We start from the raw sequence: 13,684 nt of genomic DNA, 5'->3' as shown, positions 1-13,684 counted from the left end.
GTCATTTGAATCTTTGGACTCCGTCCTACAGTCCCCCTTGAAGAAAAGCTCCACTGAACCACTGAGTGTTTTTGATAGTCAGTTTGACATTTCAGAACATACAGACCATATGTGAGCCAGAGTTGGGCTTGGTTGCAGCTCTGTTTAGCCCAGCAGGGTGGGCTGGTGAAGGGACAGGAGGAGTTTCTTTTTTAAAATTAGGAATGCCATCACATTTCACAAAGGTCCAATGACCATAAACGCCTGAGTGGGGGTTGCAGAGGGACTGTGACTGCTATATTGTCCTTGGCTTGAATAGTAGAAGAGATGATCAGTTGTTTCTAGGCCTGTCTACAAGTTGGACTGATGAATTCTACACTTTGTCCCTCACACAAAATTTGTTCCATGCACTTGGAATTGGTAAGGGGGCTTATTTTCACCCCATAGAACTCTCTTTCATTTTAAAATTCAAACGGATAACTAATTATTGAAAAATTGTAGATGAAAAAAATGTTTCCACCTGTTATTCTCTATAGTAATTTTCATCCTGGAGAAAATTTTATTGATGAGTTCCATGTCAATAAATATAAAATCATGAAAACTCAGGAACCAAATTAAGCAAATATGGTAAATAGCAGACTAATACATACAAAATAAATCCATTTATTTGGAAGGGAGAATCATCAGTGTGTAATAAAAGTTGAGTGTCTGGCTTACAATGGTGGGAGGAGCCTGTTTTAACATATAGCAGTACTAAAGCTGTTAGAAAAATTTCTAATGAAATATTTTTTGTCAGAAAATGTTGATTAGTCAAAACCAACATATTCATGTAGAATGCTTCTACTACAATAAAATCAAAACATGCCAAAACTTTATCAGAATGAAAAGTTTGGATTATGTATTTTCAAATCTCTTTTCATTTCAAAATGTAGTTTAAATTTTAATTTAATTTAAATATTTTATCTATATTAATTGTTTTATTAAAGAAAAATATAAAATGACATAGTCAATCAGTAGAATGAAGATACGAAGAAAGGAGTAGGAAATAAGAGAGAAGTCAGAAAGATGATGGAAAATAACCTTTTGTAAAAAGAATTTGCCTCCTACAGAACCTGTAAGAGAGCAGGAAATCAAGCAATCAGAAAGGTAAGAAACCTAGTTTTATGTGAGCTGTACAATGAGTTGAATAATTGCCACTTAGAATACCTATGTGATCATGTGGACAAGAAACATAAGGAAGGAATATGTAATGAGCATATCATTTGCAAAGGACAGAGGGGACAGCCGGTTTATGAGAGGAGGCATGATATGTAACTGATGGTGAGAATACTATGAGGATCTGCATCATGAGAAGAATCTTTTGTATGCTACATTACTATTGTGTGAACTGATAATTACAGATATTGATATCCTGTCAGAAGCAGACATGAAAGTTGCACCACTGAAGATAGCATATGGAAAAGCAGTGCATCTAAAGTCATGGCAGAAATGATGAAAGTTTTGAGTGAGATTTGTGTACACTGGCTCAGAGAAGTCCTTCATGTGCAGTTCCAAAGGAAAAGAAAATCCCAAGAGAATGGGGAAAGTCCATATTGATACAAGTATATAAAAAAGACTGACATACATGACTAGTTGAAGTGAATCAGCACTTGGTCTATTACTACTCATAATTGTGATTGTCTTCATAAATAAATACATCCAAATGGGAGGTGGCATAAAGTTGATCTGTGTAAATGATATTGCATTAATGGCTGACTGAGAGGAAGATTGGGTCCAGGGGATTGATGCCTATGACAGAAAACTAACAAACTATGGACTCAAAATGAATAAAGACAAGACTGAAGTGAATGACTTGTGTTGAACCAAGAGAAAAATATCAACATTGAGAGCCAGTGCCTAAGTCAGGTATCTGCATCTAAGTACTATGGGGCTGATTAATATCAAACATAGAAATTGACAAGGCAAGGCCAGGGAGCACAGAAGAAATCTAGAACAAGAAACATGGGGTGATTTATGACTATTTTAGGGACAACTATGCACAATCTTGGTAAAACTAGCTCTTCTGTATGGATCAAAGACATAAGCAACCAAAAAGAGTCACTTGACGAGAAGTGAACCCACTGAAATAAGATATTTGAGGGCAATGAGAGGGCTAACTTTGCTGGACCACATGTGGAATGATGTCATAAGGACTGAAGACTTTGGTCTGCAGTATCAGGGAGAAGCTGCAAGACAGGAGGCTGAGATGGTATGGAAAAGATGGATGAAGTATTTTGTATTCACGACAAAAGTTCATGGGGTGAAGAAAAAAAGGATGGCCAAGAAAGTAGTAGATACACCATGCCTGGGATGATGGAATGGATATAGAGGAGGAAATCTGGGACTGGCAAGCCTGGAAAAGAGTGATCTGGTGACCTGACCCCACCTAGCTGAGAAAAGGGCAGAAGAGGAAAATTATTTTATCTACTATATATTAGAGAGTGTCTGACTGTTTGATCAAGAACTCTTCCTAAATGGTAAGAGCTAGGACCATCATGATGTAGACCACTTCCCTAGTACCCTCTAGTGGCTACATAAAGTATTATTGTCTTAGGCCACCTCTCCACTTATGGGAAGATCAATGCTGTGTCAGTCGATCTTCTGGCATGCGATTTAGCAGGTCTAGTAAAGACCCTCTAAATTGAAAACTGAGGGCACCCCTGTCAGCAATGGTACTCCTACTCCTTGCAAAAAGTAAGGAGAGTCGATGGGAGTATTTCTCCTATTAACCTCCTGCTAACGCTCATTTTAAATTACCTTGACCCCAGCTACATTTTTACGTAGCTGGAACTGCATACCTTTAACTGACCTTTCCCCATAGTGTGGACCTGGCCTTAAAGAACATAAATTCCCTTGGCAACAGGGTTAATATTAAAAAAAACCTCCTGAATTTTGTACAGAGGAGATGACACAAGAAAACTAGAAATGGAAACCAAGAATCAAAGGAACAAAAGAAAACTGGTAGAGCCTCTCCCTGTCTTGGAGAAAGGGGTTAAGCATCTGTTTGCCAAAGATCTTTGTTCATAAGACAATGTCTACGAAATGTAAAAATAAAAAAGTTTAAAACTGGTTTGTGACTAGAAACCTTCAGTATTTTAAGATGCCACAACTATCGTTTTCACATTACAAGAGAAATCTGATGGAATTTGGACAGGCCCACCTCCCTATGCCCTCTCCAACTACCTAGCTGGAGCCCCATATCACTGGTCACAAGTTGTTCTCCAAGGAACAAAGGAAACGAAACAACATAGTCCAGTTTTGTGTTATAGTGCAATGAAGTGAAGCAGCAACAAAGCAAGAAGTGTGTACTGCAAAAATCTATCATGTACCGAACATGAATACATTCTACCCAGTATGCACAAGTGAGCATAATAATCTGTTTATTTAGTTCAAATCTGACTTCATTTACGTATGTTCACTTTTAAATATTATAACTGTGCCAGATAGTTAGTTTATCTGGTGCATCTAGACGTAGAATGTCACAATATAAAATGTAAAACTGAAATGAGGACACATTTGTGAATATGCTGACAGATCTTTTATTGTAATGGCATGAGTAATGCCAAAATAAGGAAAGCAAAATAATTTTTATTACTTTAGTAAGTGGCATATGAGTATTTTTATTTTATATATAAAAGCTCAATAAATAGCTTTAAGGGGAACAGCAAACATGTTAAAATAGTACCCCTTGCTTGATCCTCTACTGACAATGTGCGGTATCAATCATAAATTGTATGCTGTTTGATACAAATTATAACACCACTTGATGCTAATAATACTTTTCATTTATTGTATCATTCTTCCAAAGGTCTTAAAACATATTGCTTGTATTAATTGAATCTAATAATCCCTTAAGGAGTTCGTAAATATTGTGATATTCATTTTCATATGGGTAATCTGAGACACACAGACTGAAATTAAGTAATTTGCCCAAAGACACACTGGAAATCAATGGCAGAGTCAGGAACAGACACCAGGCACCAGATATTTTGTTCTGGCTTCTGGAATATCCCTGTAAAAATATACAAATTCATAAAATGTCACAAGAACCTAAAATAATAAATGTTCATAAAAAGTAAAAAAAGACAGAAAAACAAAATTAGTTTAAACAAAAATGCCTACTAATATAACTCAAATGCTCTGTTCAAATCCTATTTAGTAATCAAAAAAAATAAATCTGGCAATTTATAAAATTAATAATATTAAATAAATAAAATTAAGTAAAATGTTGAGACAAAATTAGTGTCTCAAATATCAAGCCTGACCAGTGAACAAAATAATGAAGGTGTGGGTTATTCTACCCATCACTCCTCTTTTAAGTTCTTTAAGACAGAGACTTTTTTTGAGAAAAGGTAGAAAAAGAAAATGTGCATTTCTAGTAGGTTTCACCATCATGGCTTCCAGCCCACCATCTCCTGGGATCCTGGACCTTCTTTCTTTTCTAATCCTGGAAATAGCTCTGACCAGATCTAGCCAATGAGAAGGACCCAGATGACATCCTCTCCTCTATCAACTCCAGCTGAATCCCAAACCCCATTGGGATTAAACTGGATTGGACATTAACAACAACCACAACGACATTGCCAACCCACCTCAGTTAAATTCTTCTCTTTTCCCTTAAGGGAGCATTATCACCACTTTTAATACCAGCGAAGGGGCTGTCAAATAACGGTTTTTTTTTCCTTCTAAAAAGCTCTCTCCAGCCAAAGGGAACGTGAACAAGAGCTGTGGTCAGAATGAAAGACTTACTCAGTACTATACATTTCTAATGCTTTGAGTGACTTCTTAATCTTAATAAAAAAATGTTTTAATACTATGTTTGCCATACAACTAAGGTAGCTGAAGTCTCTATGCCAATTTGTATATTTACAGGGATATTCTAGATGTTCTTTACTTTCCCTCCTTGGTCGAGTATGGAGTGCAGCTTAGGCCGAATGGAGAATCAGGCCTCGATTGTTCCATTTCTCATTGTTCTTCTCTAACTGAAAACCCATGATGTTAAAACTTGCTGCTGCAGGAAGTACAAAAGCCAAATACTTAAGCTTTAAATAGTTTATTTTTCTGTATTTTAAAAATTCTTCCTCTAAGAGATAACAAAATAAGTTGATTTTACTAACTTTCCATTGTTTGGCAACTGAACATTTATTTTGCTTAACCCTTGCTTTCACACCCCTTCAATATTCATTAATGGTATTAGTGAAACAGTCTCATTTTCAGGAACTCACTTGGCCACTATAATGCATGTTATAACTCATAGAATGCCACAAGGATTAGTTGAGCAGGAGCTTCCTAAGGCCGGAGTAGAGGCCACACAGACTTTTACTATTCTACCACTTGGCATGAAGGTTTCATCTCTTTCCCTAGCCTCTACACTACTAGCATTGGACTCAGCTTCTTGGGCTGAGCACTGGGAACAGGGTTAGCTGAGTTCCTTATGGTCCTATGCCATTTGTGGTGCTGGTAGCTATGTAAAATGGCTGCTAGGTTCTCTCCTTGCAGGTGACAGAAGTGATCCATTACTACAAGGCTACGTCTACACTGGCCCCTTTTCCGGAAGGGGCATGTAAATTTCAGCAGTCGTCGTAGGGAAATCCGCGGGGGATTTAAATATCCCCCGCGGCATTTAAATAAAAATGTCCGCCGCTTTTTTCCGGCTTTTAAAAAAGCCGGAAAAGAGCGTCTACACTGGCCCCGATCCTCCGGAAAAAGTGCCCTTTTCCGGAGGGTCTTATTCCTACTTCAAACTAGGAATAAGACCCTCCGGAAAAGGGCACTTTTTCCGGAGGATCGGGGCCAGTGTAGACGCTCTTTTCCGGCTTTTTTAAAAGCCGGAAAAAAGCGGCGGACATTTTTATTTAAATGCCGCGGGGGATATTTAAATCCCCCGCGGATTTCCCTACGACGACTGCTGAAATTTACATGCCCCTTCCGGAAAAGGGGCCAGTGTAGACGTAGCCCAAATGTATAAAATGCTCCACATAAAATAAATACATAGATACCTTTTGAGAAATGTTTATCTTTTTTGCATAGTGTAAGAATTTTGCTTAAGTAGACTTAAAATTGACTTTAATTATGAACAGTGATCATAATGTATAATTATACCTAGTTAATACTGTGCACAGAGTTTTATAGCTTTAACTATAGATGCTAACTTTGTGGGTGCTTTGGGACTGGAGTGCCCATGGAAAAAAATAGTGACTGCTAAGAATCCACCAGCACACCTGTAGATCAGCATCTCTTCTCCCTCCCAGCACCTCTTGCCCACAGACGACCCCACCCATCAGCTCCTCTTGCTCTCTCACAGTGCCTCCCACCTGCCATGATCAGTTCTTGGGGGGAGAGAAGTGAGGGCAGTAAGAGGCGGGGTGAGGATGGGGCTGAGTTCTTGGGTGGAGTAGGGGGTTGAGCAGACCTTGGGATCCAAGTCAGTCAGTGAGTATGAACTATATACAGAACTTATAGCATTAACACACACTCACATGTGTGCGAGTGCACGCGCGCACGCGCACACACACACACACAGTTAAAACTAATGTGCATGGTTTCTGGTGACCTCAGGTCATGAAGGATGTTGACTAGTCATTTGATGCAGTGAAGTGCAAACTACATCAGTAAAAATGAATCTGGTCACATGTCCCATACACAATTTTTTAAGATAGGAAAACAATTTACTTGTGGAAATTAAATAAATTAATAAAGAACCCTGATTTTGATCTTTTCCACAGTCAGATTTTTCCAGTGGAATTTTGTCAGCACTGAATGAATCAAAATTGGATTTAATAAGGAATTAAAGTAATGCTGAAGAGCTGGACAATTCACAAAAAGAAAGAAACTGACAGTTCATACTAAAAATATTCATTAATCCACTCCCAGATGAATGACTCCATATAATATGCAGTCCACGTCTTTATTCTCGTGCATATACTACTCCTATTTATGTCAAATGAAATTGTATTCACCTATATGAGTAAAATGTTGGTCCTTGAGGCTAAATACTATCCCGGATTACAATGATTTCAGTAGTGCTAGGTATAAATGTGAATTCGGTCCAATAAAACCCTTAGGTGTGGGCCTTTCAAAGTTGGAGGAATTAGAAATACAAAGGAGAATTTCAGTTTTCATTTTTCAGAAATGTGTATTTCTAGCCACTTATTCCCATGAAGAGTGCATGGAAAATGTACAGCATTTGCTAAAGGTTGCAAAAATAGTGTGCCTACATTGTTAAAGTGATAAACCAGGACATCATTCATAAAGATGTCATCCACCCTTTATTCAAGACCTTTTTTTTCTCCAACTTAAACCCACTCACCTCCCTCTTCCCCTCATATGTTATCTGAAATCAAAGAAAAAAACAAACATCAATAAGAATATTTTTCATGTCTGATAATGTCAGAAAAATGTATATTGTACATCCCACCTCCTCACAACTGCAAGACTATTTTCTATGAAGGCCCCACCTAGAAGCAAAAGATTTGCCATTACTCTTCACTCCACATCTCCTGCAAAAAAGTGCTTTGCTCTGCCAATCACACCATTAGGCTGTCAGTTTTAGAAATTAACCAAGATTAATTTCTACTTTTGTATTTATTCTGTATTTTTAAACTAAAACTGATCTCATTTTAAAATTGTGCATTTTTTGAATATAAAACGATTTTACAAATACCTACAATGAAACAAAAGAAACCAATAAACAAAACCAAAACAATGGTAAAAAAAAGCATTCATATTATCTAAAACTGACCAACCACTTTCAACCAAAACAAGTTTGTATAAAAAATTGGGACATTTTATGTTAAGCCATGTCTCATGCAAATACTTACATCTAAATAATGAGATCCAAAATTAAGATTTTTAAAGAAACTGTAAGCAGATTCATAATTACTGTTTGGCTACTGAGCACTAGTAAGATTTAAATTGCACCATATACTAGACTGATTGATTGATTTATCAGTCACATTGTAAAGATATTGACAGCTGGAATAAATAGTAACAAAGCAGTTTTTGTGAAATGATTTTAAAAGATGCCATTGTGTTGAAAATTGTAATGCAGGGATTATTGTCACATTAGATGACTGCAATTTCTAAGCCAATGACTGAAATCAAACATGTTGATTTCTTGATAATTTAAATATTCTTTTGGAGCTATGAACATGAAAAAATGATGAAATAATTTTCCTCCCACAAACAACATTTTTCTTCATCTTATTAATACTGATTCCTGGGACAAATTCTGTTGGCTTTAGTCATATAAAATAAGTAGATTTGACCTCACAATCTAAATGAAACAAAAAGAATAAACCTCTCTCAAACTTGAAAGAAGAAAAGACTTGCCTTTGGAAAAGAAGAGAAGAAATAACACAGTATCTTTCCAGGGAACCCTGGCTTGAGTAAATGGATAGCACAGTAACCTCCTTCTTTGGACCCAAAGGATGAAGCAATAAGAGGTCTCAATGAACCGAGTGCACAATCGTCGTGACTATCCTCTAAAATAGAAATCAGCAAAACAGGCAGTAAGTCCTGTGCTGCCGAACTGCCTCTTTGTTCTAGACAGAATGCTAATGGTAAAACTGTAGTTTGTATCTCTGCTTCTGCTACCACACTGAGCACTGATCTGATCTGACAAAGTGCTTCTAGCCAAAAATCCTGATACAAAAATAACCCCCCTGTTTCTCTTACAGATTAAGCATGTACAAAAAATGACCACAAGCATAAATAAAATAATCCAAAAGATTGGAAACACCTGGTCATACTAGTGCTTATTATCCTTTCAGGGTTCTCTCTTAGAAAACACATTCCAAATGCTATGAACATAAATATCAATATTGAAATAATCCCACCCCATTCTTAGATACATATGCCAATCAAAGTATTTGACAGTCTTTGAAAATGAGACCATGCAGAATTCTATTAGTATCCACATATTACACATCCTCTACAAAGGAGACATTGCTTAGAATGAAAAAGGGATGTGAGTAGGAGTAATGGGATGAAAATAAGCCAAGAAAAATGTAGTCTGAATTTCAATAAAATCTTCCTTATCGTGATAATAATGACTGTGAAATAGTCTCTAAAAGAAAGTGGTGAAAGCCACAAGACTTAAATAATTTAATACTAAGCTAAGTGAAGTGCTGGCAAACATATTGTAACCAGTCCCACTGCAGCATCTGTCTGTGGGGGCTATGAAAGAATAGTCCTTTTTACGATTTGGTCATGTATATTGTGTAAACACTGTTGGGTCTCTGGGCACTAGCCCCTAGAAACTAACCTTTGCTTGATCCCCAGTATATATTCACCAACTCCTAGTAAGAAAAAGGAGTCTTCACCAGGTCCCACAGAAAAGAAAGGGCTAGGTACAGTTACAAGTAAACTTTTTAAGAGCAGAACAATGCAGAACATACTTTTAAACCTGGTGAGGGCTGCAGGGTAGGTGCTGTTGGGAGGGGCTGAAGATGAGCTGTTCAGAGTGCAGAAAGGGGCAGAAGGTTAGGATGTGGGGTTTTGTGAGGTCTTTGGCCGGTGTTGTGGGCCCCCAGCCCTCTCCCAGCTGGCAGCAGCTAGCTCTGGGGAAGGGGCCTCTCTCACTCCTGCCAGCAAATAGCATGGAACTCCAGGGGAAGGGGCTTTGGGCTTAGGGGAGAGGGTCACAGCAGCCTTGCAAGACTAATCTTTCTTTCCCACCCAGTTCCTGCCCATGGCCCGCCCCCTGTCTTTTTCCTCTGCAGGTTCCTGCTGTATGGCCCTTTAGAGCTGCTGCATGACTACTTATAGCCCGCTGTGTGGCTGTGCAGCCATTCAGCTTAGAGAGAACTGAAGCCACACTTACGTGCAGGCCTTGAAATAAAAAGATAAGAACCTAAGAACATAATAATGGCCATGCTGAGTCAGACCAAAGGTGCATCTAGCTCAGTATCCTGTGTTCTGACAATGGCCAGTGTCAGGTGCCCCAAGGGAATGAACAAAACAGGTAACCATCAAGTGATCTCTCCTTTGTTACCCAGCTTTTGACAAACAGAGTCTAGGGACACCATTCATGATTCTATCCTCCATGAATTTATCAAGCACTTTTTTGAAACCTGTGAAAGTCTTGGCCTCAGAACTTCTTCTGGACAACAATTCCTCGGGTTGACTGAGCATTATGTGAAGAAATACTTCCTTTTGTTTGTTTTAACCTGCTGCCTATTAATTTCATTTGGTGATTCCAAGTAATTGTGTTGTGAGAGGGAGTAAACAGCGCCTCCTTATCTACTTTCTCTATACCAGTCATGATTTTATAGACCTCAGTTGTATCCCCCCTTAGTCGTCTCTTTCCCAAGCTGAAAATCCCAATCTTATATATATATCCTTATATGGAAACCCTTCCATACTCCTAACCATTTTGTTGCCCTTTTCTGAACCTTTCCAATTCTAGTATATCTTTTTTGAGATGGGGTGACCATATCTGCATGCAGTGTTCAGGATATGGGTGTATCATGAAAATATATAAAGGCAATATGATGTTTTCTGTCTTATTATCTATCCCTTTCTTAATGATTCCCAACATTGCTTACTTTTTTGACTGCCACTGAACTTTGAGTGGATGTTTCCTGAGAATTATCCTCAATGACTCCAAGATTACTTTCTTGAGTGGTAGCAGCTGATTTAGATAATTTTATATGTATAGTTGGAATTATGTTTTCCAGTGTGCATAGCTTTGTGTTTATCAACATTAAATGTCATCTTCCATTTTGTTGTCCAGCCACATCCAGTTTTAAGTGATCCTTTTGTAGCTCTTTGCAGTGTGCCTGGGACTAAGCTATCTGGAGTAATGTTGTATCATTTGCTAATTTTGCCATCTCACCATTTGATCCCCCTTTTTCCCAGATCATTAATGAATATGTTGAAAAGGAACAGTCCCAGAACAGACCGTTGGGAAACGTCTTTTTCCATTCTGATAATGGACCATTTATACTTACCTTTTATTTCCTATCTTTTAACCACTTACCAATTCATAGGAGCTCTCTTATCACACGGCATCTTATTTTGCTTCAGAGCCTTTGGTGAGGGACCTTGTCAAAGGCATTCTGGAAATCCAAGTACACTATATACACTGGATCCTTCTTGTCCACATGCTTGTTGACCCCTGAAAGAATTCTAATAGATTAGCGAGACATGACCTCCCTTTTAAAAAATGTTCTCCAACAAAATATGTTCATCTATATGTCTGACAGCACCATTTTTTCTTTAGCTTCAACCAGTTTGTCTGGTACTGAAATCAGGCTTATTGGCCTGCGGCTGCCAGGATCACCTCTTGAATCTTTTTAAAAGAATTGGCATCACTTTAGCTATCTTCTAGTCACTGAGTAGAGAAGCTGATTTAAATGATAGGTTATCATCTACATTTAATAGTTCTGCAATTTCACATTTGAGTTCTTTCAGAACTCTTGGGTGGATGCCATCTGGTCCTACTGACTTAATACCATTTAATTTATCAATTTGTTCCAAAACCTCCTCTGATGACACCTCAGTCTTGGACATTTCCTCAGATTTGTCACCAAAACAGAATGGCTCAGCTTTGGGAATCTCCCTTATATCCTCAGCCATGCAGATCAATGCAAATAATGTATTTAGTTTCTCTGCAATGGCCTTATCATGCTTGAGTGCTCCTTTAGCGTCTCTATTGTCCAGTGGCTCACTTGGTTGTTTAGCAGGGTTCCCATTTCTGATGTACTTAAAAAAATTTTACTATTAGTTTTCAAGTTTTGGCTAGTGGTTCTTTAAATTCTTTTCTGGTCTTCTAATTATTAAATAACCCCCACTTTACTTGGCAGAGTTTATGCTCCTTTCTATTTTCCTTACTAGGATTTAACTTCCACTTTCTAAACAATGCCAATGAAGAACATTGGTCTATACTATTATTTTAACCCCACAGCTCAAGCCCCATGGACCTGAGTCCATTGATACAGGCTCTGAAACTAGCAGCTGCAGTTGCTGTGTAGACAATCTCTTCAAATTAGTTCATCCTCTCTGCATATGTAATTGCCAGAACAGCTAGTTCATATTTATTATAATTTGATGTACTATTCTGTAAAGAAGGCCATATCAGGCAATCCTGACATACCCTTAAAAGTACACAATTAAAATAAACAAACTGTCAATTATCCCTAAATAACTATAACCTGGCTATAACAAATGTAACAATTTATTTTAACTCCCACAGCAAAACCAGGAAGCATCAAATTGCTTAACAAAAGAAAAGAGCAGACTCCTGCAGTCGATGAAAACCATTACATTTTATCCTGTGTATATCCAAAATGGATGATTTTAGAGTGAGAGGAGTACTGTTTTATTCCTTGGCATTCTTGTAGCATAATTAGCTATTGGGGGCTCTTTCTGATCAATGGAAGTGAAATTATCCTGGGATATTTCTTTGCACTCAGTACACAGAGACTTCTAAAGGAAGTTCTAGCTTTTTGCCTTCCAAAAATGTTTAGTTTCTCTTGTGTGATTTGGCTTGTATGCTGACAAGGTAGTTGTCTGGGAACAGTGCTGTAGTACAACCAACCAGTACCAACAGTTTTTTAAATAGGAAGAGAAGAGAGAAAACACAATCTGGAAATGATGAAAGTCAAGGGAGCAATCACAGAGCTTTAGAGACAAATATTAATGAATTTCTGAGCATTGCAATACAGTGGTTTCTTCTCATTGTTGTTTAGCACATGATAAAATACATAGATGAAATAGACATATAAATATACAAGCAACTGGCATTAGTTAATTGACTTCTGACCACTTTAAGTGTCCTGAAATAGCTTCTAAATGCTGCATGGCACAGGAATTCACCAGGACAAGAAATCAGTCCTGTAATTTGTGCACATACTAAACCACAATATCCAGAGAAACTCATCATTTCACATTTCAGTACCAAGGACAGAGTAGACAAATTGTTAAACAGCATAATTCACTGACTTTGGCTAAGTTTACCCTTAAAACTTTAAAGCGCTGCCATGGCAGCACTTTAAATGGAAAGGGTTCTCAGAGAATCCATGCTGGGAGAGAACTCTCCCAGTGCTCTGTATAAGTCACTGAAATGAGGGGAGTAGTTAATAGTGCTGGGAGCTCAGCCAGTGTTCTGAGCCCATTTACACTGGTGCTTTACCGAGCTGTAACTTACTGCACTCAGGGAGGTGTTCTTTCCCTACCCCTGAGTGAGAAAGTTGCAGTACAGGAAAGTGGAGTGTAGACATGACCTAAATCAATGTCACTTTAAGGATCACATTTTGTAGCAGCTGAAAGCATATCTACTATTTTAGGCAGCAATTTTTTATCAAAACTGTTCAGTGAGGAATTTTAAAGTTCAGTCTGGCAACTCACATTATTATGAGGGAAAAATTTGCTTAATTGTCTGAGTTAAACCCATTCTCTCACTGAAGTGTACAAATGAATGCATATAAATACTGTTAGTCTTAATTGATATAACCCAGAATTCTAGTCTCACACATATTGTTTCTGTGGAAAGTGCAAGATTGATGACAATAGCAAATGAAACTGCCTATATATAAATATAGCAGAGGAATTGAGAACACTTAGCACCTCATGGAGTATAGACACAACAACAGAGCTCTAAACCAGCATGGAACTAGCATAATATTTCATGCCACTTGCTCATTTAACTTTCCAGCAGGGAAAC

This window comes from Pelodiscus sinensis, chromosome 2 (assembly GCF_049634645.1).
Source record: "Pelodiscus sinensis isolate JC-2024 chromosome 2, ASM4963464v1, whole genome shotgun sequence".
NCBI classification, from domain to species: Eukaryota; Metazoa; Chordata; order Testudines; family Trionychidae; genus Pelodiscus; species Pelodiscus sinensis.
This window is presented reverse-complemented; position numbering follows the sequence as displayed.